Source organism: Symphalangus syndactylus, chromosome 6 (genome assembly GCF_028878055.3).
Source record: "Symphalangus syndactylus isolate Jambi chromosome 6, NHGRI_mSymSyn1-v2.1_pri, whole genome shotgun sequence".
Classification (NCBI taxonomy): Eukaryota; Metazoa; Chordata; class Mammalia; order Primates; family Hylobatidae; genus Symphalangus; species Symphalangus syndactylus.
In genome coordinates this window covers 148,797,648-148,805,491 of record NC_072428.2, presented here as the reverse complement: position 1 = coordinate 148,805,491, position 7,844 = coordinate 148,797,648, and the positions used below count along the sequence as shown (strand labels likewise).

The window sequence follows — 7,844 nt, the reverse complement described above, 5'->3', positions numbered from 1 at the left end:
GCCTCTCCTTTCTTGTCTGATAAGAGACCACCCATGACGGAGAGGTTCTGGCCAGTGTACAGAGGATGCACAGAGCGAGTTTTCATGTCCTCTGCTTCACCTTTTAATGTCAGAGGGCTGAAAATTCCACCCTGGGATCATGCTAACACTACCATTTTTTTGTACATGGGACCCATGAAGAAGCAAGAAACTCAATTGTGCATGCATGCATTTCTCCTTCCATAAATATTCATGACTCCTCTTAGAGCTTATTAAATAAATGTATTTGGCCATTCCACTCAGCATAAATTACTATTTCCTTTACCTCCTCCTTGAAGCATCTGTTTCTGGCTTCTGGCTGGAGGCTATGCTTCCCAGCCTGTCAGAAGGACAACCCTGCAGGCTGCAACCCTTTATAGGAAATACATCTCTCACTGGGTGCAGTGGCTCATGCCTGTAATCCCAGCACTTTGGGAGGCCGAGGCGGGTGGATCACCTGAGGTCAGGAGTTTCAGACCAGCCTGTCCAACATGATGAAACCCTGTCTCTACTAAAAATACAAAAAATTAGCCTAAATTGACTAATTTAAAATTGACTAAATTCTCTGTTCTCAAACTTCTGCTGACTATGTGTTCCACCAATATGGAATTAATTCTACTTCCTTTCCTGTTTGGATGACTTTACTAAGAATTATTTCAAACTTTAATGGCTCCTTTGAGAAAATTTTTATCTTCAAAATTGCCTCCTTTTAGACCTTTCCTTTCCCAATTGAGTCTCTCAACTCCCTATAATCACTGAAATTTTAGGCACCCCGCTCCATGCCTTGGAGGCTCTCAATGTGCTGAAGAATCTGCAAAAGCAAACACCTGGGGCTGAAAAATAAAATAGAAAAAAAAATAATTTCTCACCCTCCATAAGATTATACGTCAAAACAAAAAAAAAACCTTAAAAATCTCCAAAAATGCCGGTGAGAGAAAAGCTTTAGCCCTCATATGAAGAAGAAAAAAACTTGTTCCATTTTCCACATACAGAGTTATAATACAAATATAAAATGGGGCAAAGACAAAAACCAATTCTTCTATATAAACTAGTGAATTTTGTAGTTATTATAATCACATCAGTCAGGGTTCTCCAGAAAGGCAGAATCAATAGGATATATGTAGATAGACAGATGAGAGAAGATTCATTAGGGGAATTCGTTCACATAATTATGGAGGCTGAGAAGTTCCACAATAGCTTGTCTCCGAGTTGGAGAACCAAGAAAGCTGGTAGCATGGCTCACTCCAGACACAAAGGACTCAGAATCAGGGAAGCCAGTGATGTAACTCTGATTCTGAGGCCAAAGGTCTGAAACCCTGAAGTTCTGATGTCAAGGGCAGGAGAAGAAAGATGTTTCCATTTCAGAAGGAGATAATTCACCTTTCCTTTTCCTTTTCCTTGTTGTTCTATCTGGGCTCTCAACCAATTGGATGATGCCTGTATTCATCCATTTTTATACAGCTATGAAGAAATACCTGAGTCTGAGCAATCAATAAAGAACAAAGAGGTTTAATGGGCTGACAGTTCCACATGGCTGCAGGGGCCTCACAATCATGGCAGAAGGGGAAGCAAAGCTGTCCTTCTTCACATGGCAGCAACAAGGAGAAGTGCTGAGCCAAAGGGGAAAAGCCCCTTATAAAACCATCAGATCATGAGAACTCACTCACTGTCATGGGAACAGCATGGCAGTAACCACCACCGTGATTCAATCACCTCCCACTGGGTCCCTCCCATGACATGTAGGGATTATAGGAACTACAATTCGAGATGAGATCTGGGTGGGGACACAGCCAAATCACATCAGTGCCCATCCACATTGGGTCATGGTTATCTCAGTGTCTTCCAGAAACACCCTCACAGATATGCCCAGAAATTGTGTTTTACTAGCTATGTGTGTCTCTTAATCCAATTAAGTAGATATCTAAAATTAACCATCAGAATATTTATGCCCGATTCATGGCTGAAATTTCAGGATGAAAGCTATGAAATCTCTATTTGTGTTTGTATATCTATTAATGTATCTTATATATATGTGACATTTTCTTAACTCCAGATAGCATTGCAAAATTCATTTATAAAATCCTCTAAAAGTGCTCTATTCTAACTTGGCTTGGAAAAAAATAAGCATTTATAAAGAAATATTCACCAAACCCTAGAAATATAGGAAATGATCAAATGTTTTTTAAGTTAACACGATTTGGATAAAACTTAGTTAAATAAGATTAATATAATATTTTTGGTGTAATAAAACAACTACATCTTCAAAGTTATCACTATTGAATATAAAACAAACATAAATTCCTATTCTGCTTGAGTTCCAGTCCAATAAGCTAATATTATACTCACTAGAAACGTAAAATCTTAAAGCTTATAGATTTGATTCTAATTAATTTGTCATTCTTATGAAAAACGTTATTTTCTTATGGTGAAAAGATACACATATATTTAGAGTTAGCCAGCTGGACTCAGTTTAGATGATCCCAATTTTGTTGCAACATCCAAAGCATCACAATCAGGAGCCAGTCGAACATATGCCTTCTTCTCTTTATCAGGACAAATGAGGGTGGTGACCTTGGCCACATCACTGTCATAGCGCTTCTTCTTCACAGCCTGTTTGATCTGGCGCTTCTGGCTTTAACATCCACAATGAACACAAGCGTGTTGTTTTCTTCTATCTTCTTCTGGCTGACTCAGCGGTCAGTGGAAACTTGATGACAGCACAGTGGTCAAGCTTGTTTCTCCTGGGGGTGCTCTTCCGAGGATATTTGGGCTGCCTCTGGAGTCGCAGTGTCTTGGGCTGCCTGAAGGTGAGTGACATGCGGATCTTCTTTTTTGCGTGTGGCTGTGGACACCTTAACACTGCCTTCGTGGCCTTTAAAGCCTTCGCTTTGGCTTCGGCTTTAGGAGGGGCAGGAGCTTCCTTCTTCGCTTTTGGTGCCATCTTGTGAAAAGCGAAAACCATTATTTCAAAAATAATCTGTTTACAGTAAATCTGCCTAACAGTAGTTTCCAAAGTACTTGTGGTAATTTTTAACCTTACAGTTAAGCTAAGTAAAAGATTTGCCTTAAATATCTAGACCATTTATAAATAAGATACAATACTAAAACGTTAATTACTGAACATAAATAATTCAAGTTTATATACTTTTGGCTTCCTATTTTTACAGAGAGACTAAAGATATTTTGGCCCATTAATAAACATCTTTTTTTCTGCCACAGTGAGAAATTGTATTATGAGGAAACACATCCCTCTAGATGTTGGGAGATGGTATATTCCTACATTTTCTAACCTACTATAGAATGCTAATATACGACAGTTTATAACTGTCTACTTCCTAGTTTTCTCTGGAAAATAAGAGATTAGTAAGTATTAAAATTATAATCAATATATGTAAATAAAACTACTAGAAATAGTAGAATAACTAGAAACAACTCTATGCAAAACATGCAAGAAAAGTAGGGCATGTTTCACAAGTAAAGTAGGATGTATTTTTTATAAGGAAAATGATACATAAGATACAAAAAAAAAGAGATACCTAACCTTCCCTGTGTTATATTTGTATGGGTAAAATGTTATGTTTTCAGAAATTATATAAAATTCCCAGAAATGTGTCAATGTCCTCCTTATCCGTGCTATGTGCCAGTATAGAGTAATGAGTCATATTTCCAATTATTACTTTAAATGTTGTGCCAGGCGCAGTGGCTCATGCCTGTAATCCCAGCACTTTGGGAAGCTGAAGCGGGTGGATCACAAGGTCAGGAGATCCAGACCATCCTGGCTAACCCAGTGAATCCCCGTCTCTACTAAAAATACAAAAAATTAGCCGGGCTTGGTGGCAGGCGCTTGTAGTCCCAGCTACTCAGGAGGCTGGGGCAGGAGAATGGCGTGAACCCAGGAGACGGAGCTTGCAGTGAGCCGAGATCACGCCACTGCACTCCAGCCTGGGCGACAGAGTGAGACTCTGTCTCTACACAAATAAATAAATGTTGTATGCCACAGAAAAAATCGAATATCCTTGTCAGTTGTGGTATAATGACTCTCATCAGATCTTTCATCACAGCCATTTCATACTCTTTGTCATTTAGATATTATTCCCCCCGATTCTTTCCTGAAAGCTCCTGCAATCAGCTATAGGTCAGAATGTTCGTCTTCAACACAGGACTCCCTCTGAGACTCATGGAAAAGACTATCACAGGTACTCTGGTTATAGGCTTCTGATGATATTGCTTAAATAAGTTTAAGACAATACACTTGACTCAGTGAAGATCTCCAGAAGTCTGGTTGAGAAATTGATGGGTTCATGACACTGCTAACCCAAGATCCAACAAGACTGGAATTGATTACATGGCACTGAATGAACTGATGAAAATTGATTATAATTTTATAGCTTTTTGAAGCATTGCTGGTTCTTTAATGTTCTAGTTTCTGGATTTAAGAAATCTCTTTCTCTTAATCTAACTGTAACTTACAACAATTTAGTAGATTATACTTTTGTAAACAGAAGTGAAGCATTTATCTTTTTTTCTCTGCCTGATTTTTCCAGAATTTTGAAATCCTTACTGAATACTCTTATTTTCACAATGATATAGTTGTTAGCAAAAGTCCAATAAGAATCCATTCACCTTATAACAGGACATAATTGGAAATATTGGTTATATTATCAATGTTTTTACTGGAATATCATATTTAGGAAGTGTACCTAAGATCAGTTATGGCCAGCAATTTTAAGGAAGTAAGGTTGACTTTTATGGAGACAATGCTTACAAAGCACTGTGAGAAATGGGAAAGTTCTTCCTCAAAGATTATAAAGTCACAACTATCCACTATTTTTATATGTGTGTGTGTGTGTATTCCAAATCACTAGTCCTAGCTTGCTCCAGCATGCCTGGATAGAACTAGACAAGCCCCAGCCCATAGTGTATGCCATTCCTTATTTGGATGTGCTTCCTTAACTATCCCTGGGCAACTTCCTTTTCATTCTTTCTTTTTCATAATTAAGAAAGTTTTAAACTAATAGCCAATTGTGTAAAGTGTACAATGTGAGATCCTATTCCAGCCAATGGAAACTGGACACAGCAGTAGGGTAGACACATCAGGTTATAAGTAACTCTGTCTCTTTTGTTTGGTGCGCTCTTGTGGCTGGACAGCTATTGAGTAGCACCTTTTCTGCAGAAAGTAAAGCTCGCCTTGCTAAGAGATCATTTGTTCCCATATTAATTCATTTTTGTTTTTGGAACACCAAAAACTTAATTCCCAACAGCACTCTGAGAAAAGCCAGCCTGATACCTAGATTACAGGGTTCACAGCCTTACAGGTTAGTAAAGAAGGTAATTTCCTAGTAGGCCCAGGAATTTAGGGATATTTGGGGGGCCTCAAGAAGAGAGGAATTCACACAAAGCTATAAGGACTGCAGCTGAAATCTCATAGTATGTTCTTAGCTTGGCTTTTAGCCTGAATAAGGCCTTTAATAGTAAAATCTGAGACTCTGTATGAAAACTTCCAGCAAAGAAACTTGAAAGCACCTATGTGGTCATCTCCTGTTCTTGCTGCACCTACGTAAATAATCAAGCAAAATCTAACAAAACTAGATTTTTAAAACAAGAATAGTCTTACTTTGATTATGATCAAAAATGATGGTTACTACAGAGAGAAATTTTATATTTCAATGGAAAACTATAACATGGCCGGGCATGGTGGCACATGCCTGTAATTCCAGCACTTTGGGAGACCAGGAGTTCAACACCAGCCTGGGCAACATGGTGAAACCCCATCCCTACCAAAAATACAAAAATTAGATGGGCATGATGGCATGTGCCCTAACCCTAACCTGCAGGGAGGTAACATCCAAAGGAGAGATGATGAGGGCTGAACCAGAAAAGCAGTGGTAGGGAAATGGGGAAGGGGACAGGCTAGGAAATACTCAGAAATAGAACTGTAGGTGCTGATGACTGATCAGGTGTTGGAAAGGGAGGCCCAGACCCTTAATCCAAACCTCATGGATTAAGTTTGAAGGGCCTGTGGATCATTCAGCTGAGGAAGTCCAGGTAAAGAAAATTATATAGGGGAGCTCAGAGCAAGGCCTGGGCCTCCAGCCTCTTCTGTACAACAGCCATGTAGAGCCAGTGAGCTGAGAGCTGTGAGGAGCAGGGTGGAAGGTAGGGAGGGGTTACATGAAGTTGCATAAGGGTTATTTTCTTCATAGAATTTTTTTAAGATAGGAAAACATGACAATGTTTATAAATTGGAAGAAATGTACAAGTTGTGAAAGGGAGAGGTTGAATCCAGAGAGGGGAGGAGTAATTTTGGAGAAGAGAGACAGTGCTCAGGTGAAATGGGAGGTGAGTGGAGAAAGCTGTGTAGATAGAGATGAGTTTTTGGGGAGGGGCAGGAAGGGTGAGAAAGCCTCTTTCTTTCTTTGCAAAGCAGGACACTTCAGATCTCATTTTCAGTTTTGCTTCTTTTAAATCCTTATTCCTATTTTGTTTTCTTTTCTTTTTTTTTTTAGACGGAGTCTCGCTCTGTCGCCCAGGCTGGAGTGCAGTGGTGCGATCTCGGCTCACTGCAAGCTCTGTCTCCCGGGTTCATGCCATTCTCCTGCCTCAACCTCTGGAGTAGCTGGGACTATAGGCACCCGCCACCGCGCCCGGCTAATTTTTTGTATTTTTAGTAGAGACGGGGTTTCACCGTGGTCTCTATCTCCTGACCTCGTGATCCACCCACCTCGGCCTCCCAAAGTGCTGGGATTACAGGCGTAGCCACTGCGCCCAGCCCTAATTCCTATTTTCAAAGCAAGCTGAAACTTCACTCATGAGATTGTTCTTTTCCCAGGAGTCATTGAGAGGTGAATGTTTACAGTTAATGTCAAAGATCTCTCGAGCCTTGATAGCTAGTATGTATTTGGCAAGACTTCAATGTTAGAAGATTTAAGGTACTTTTATTCTAAATAACAATCACAGTTAACTCATTTAGCCTGGCTTAGGCTGATTTGGAGGAGATGGAAGTAAAGGCTCAGTTCAAGACTCATCTTCATTGAAACTTCTCCAATTCACCCCATTCTTCACTGGGCTACCTCTTCACATAACTGTCATCATCCCTCCATAGTCTGATAGGTCAGTTAGCTGGGTAACAATCAACCTTAAAATTTTAATGGCTTGTGACCACAAATTTAGATTTTTTTCACTAATGAGTTTGTGGGTCAGCTGAGGTTTCAGGGTCTTCACTCAGCTCGTCTGGTCTCAGATCCAGGTTCAGGTATGGCCCAGGCATGCTCTATCTCTCTTATTCTGAGGCTCAAGCTGAATGGGTTACAGATATCCAGGAGTAACTGGTGATGACAAAGTGGGAGAAGGCAAGGGCAGTCCCCCAAACATTTCAAGACCTGCTTGTGTCAAATCCACTATCATTCCTTTGGCCAAAACAAGTCACATGGTCAAGGAAGTATACTCTGTCCAACCACAGGGAGTCACAAACTGGGTCCAACAATTTGGTCTGCAACCCCTGGCTTGTCAGTAATCTCACCTGAGAACCTGTCAGTTACCTGCTCCATATACGCACATGAGAAAAAATTGTAGCTTATCCTTCTCCTGATTCCACGGTATTTAGAGTAGAAGCATCTTGGGACGGGGCTTAGATTCAAAGATTGACCCCATCACCAGGATACATCATTTGTTCTTTGGCAGCTCTCTTTTCTCTTCTGCCAAATGGGAAATAAGAATTCTGTGAACAGATATGATAGGATACACATATAAAGACATTAGTCAGATATGATATGTATGGAGATGAGAAGAGAATTGTTTAACAATATTTTAAAACTTAGGGTTTATTC

The 7,844-nt window shown here is 40.0% G+C and overlaps 1 pseudogene; it reads right to left on the bottom strand.

The window, feature by feature from the left end:
• Nucleotides 1-2,377: 2,377 nt before the first annotated feature.
• LOC129476902 (large ribosomal subunit protein uL23-like) lies at nucleotides 2,378-7,636 on the bottom strand (annotated as a pseudogene).
• Nucleotides 7,637-7,844: the final 208 nt, after the last annotated feature.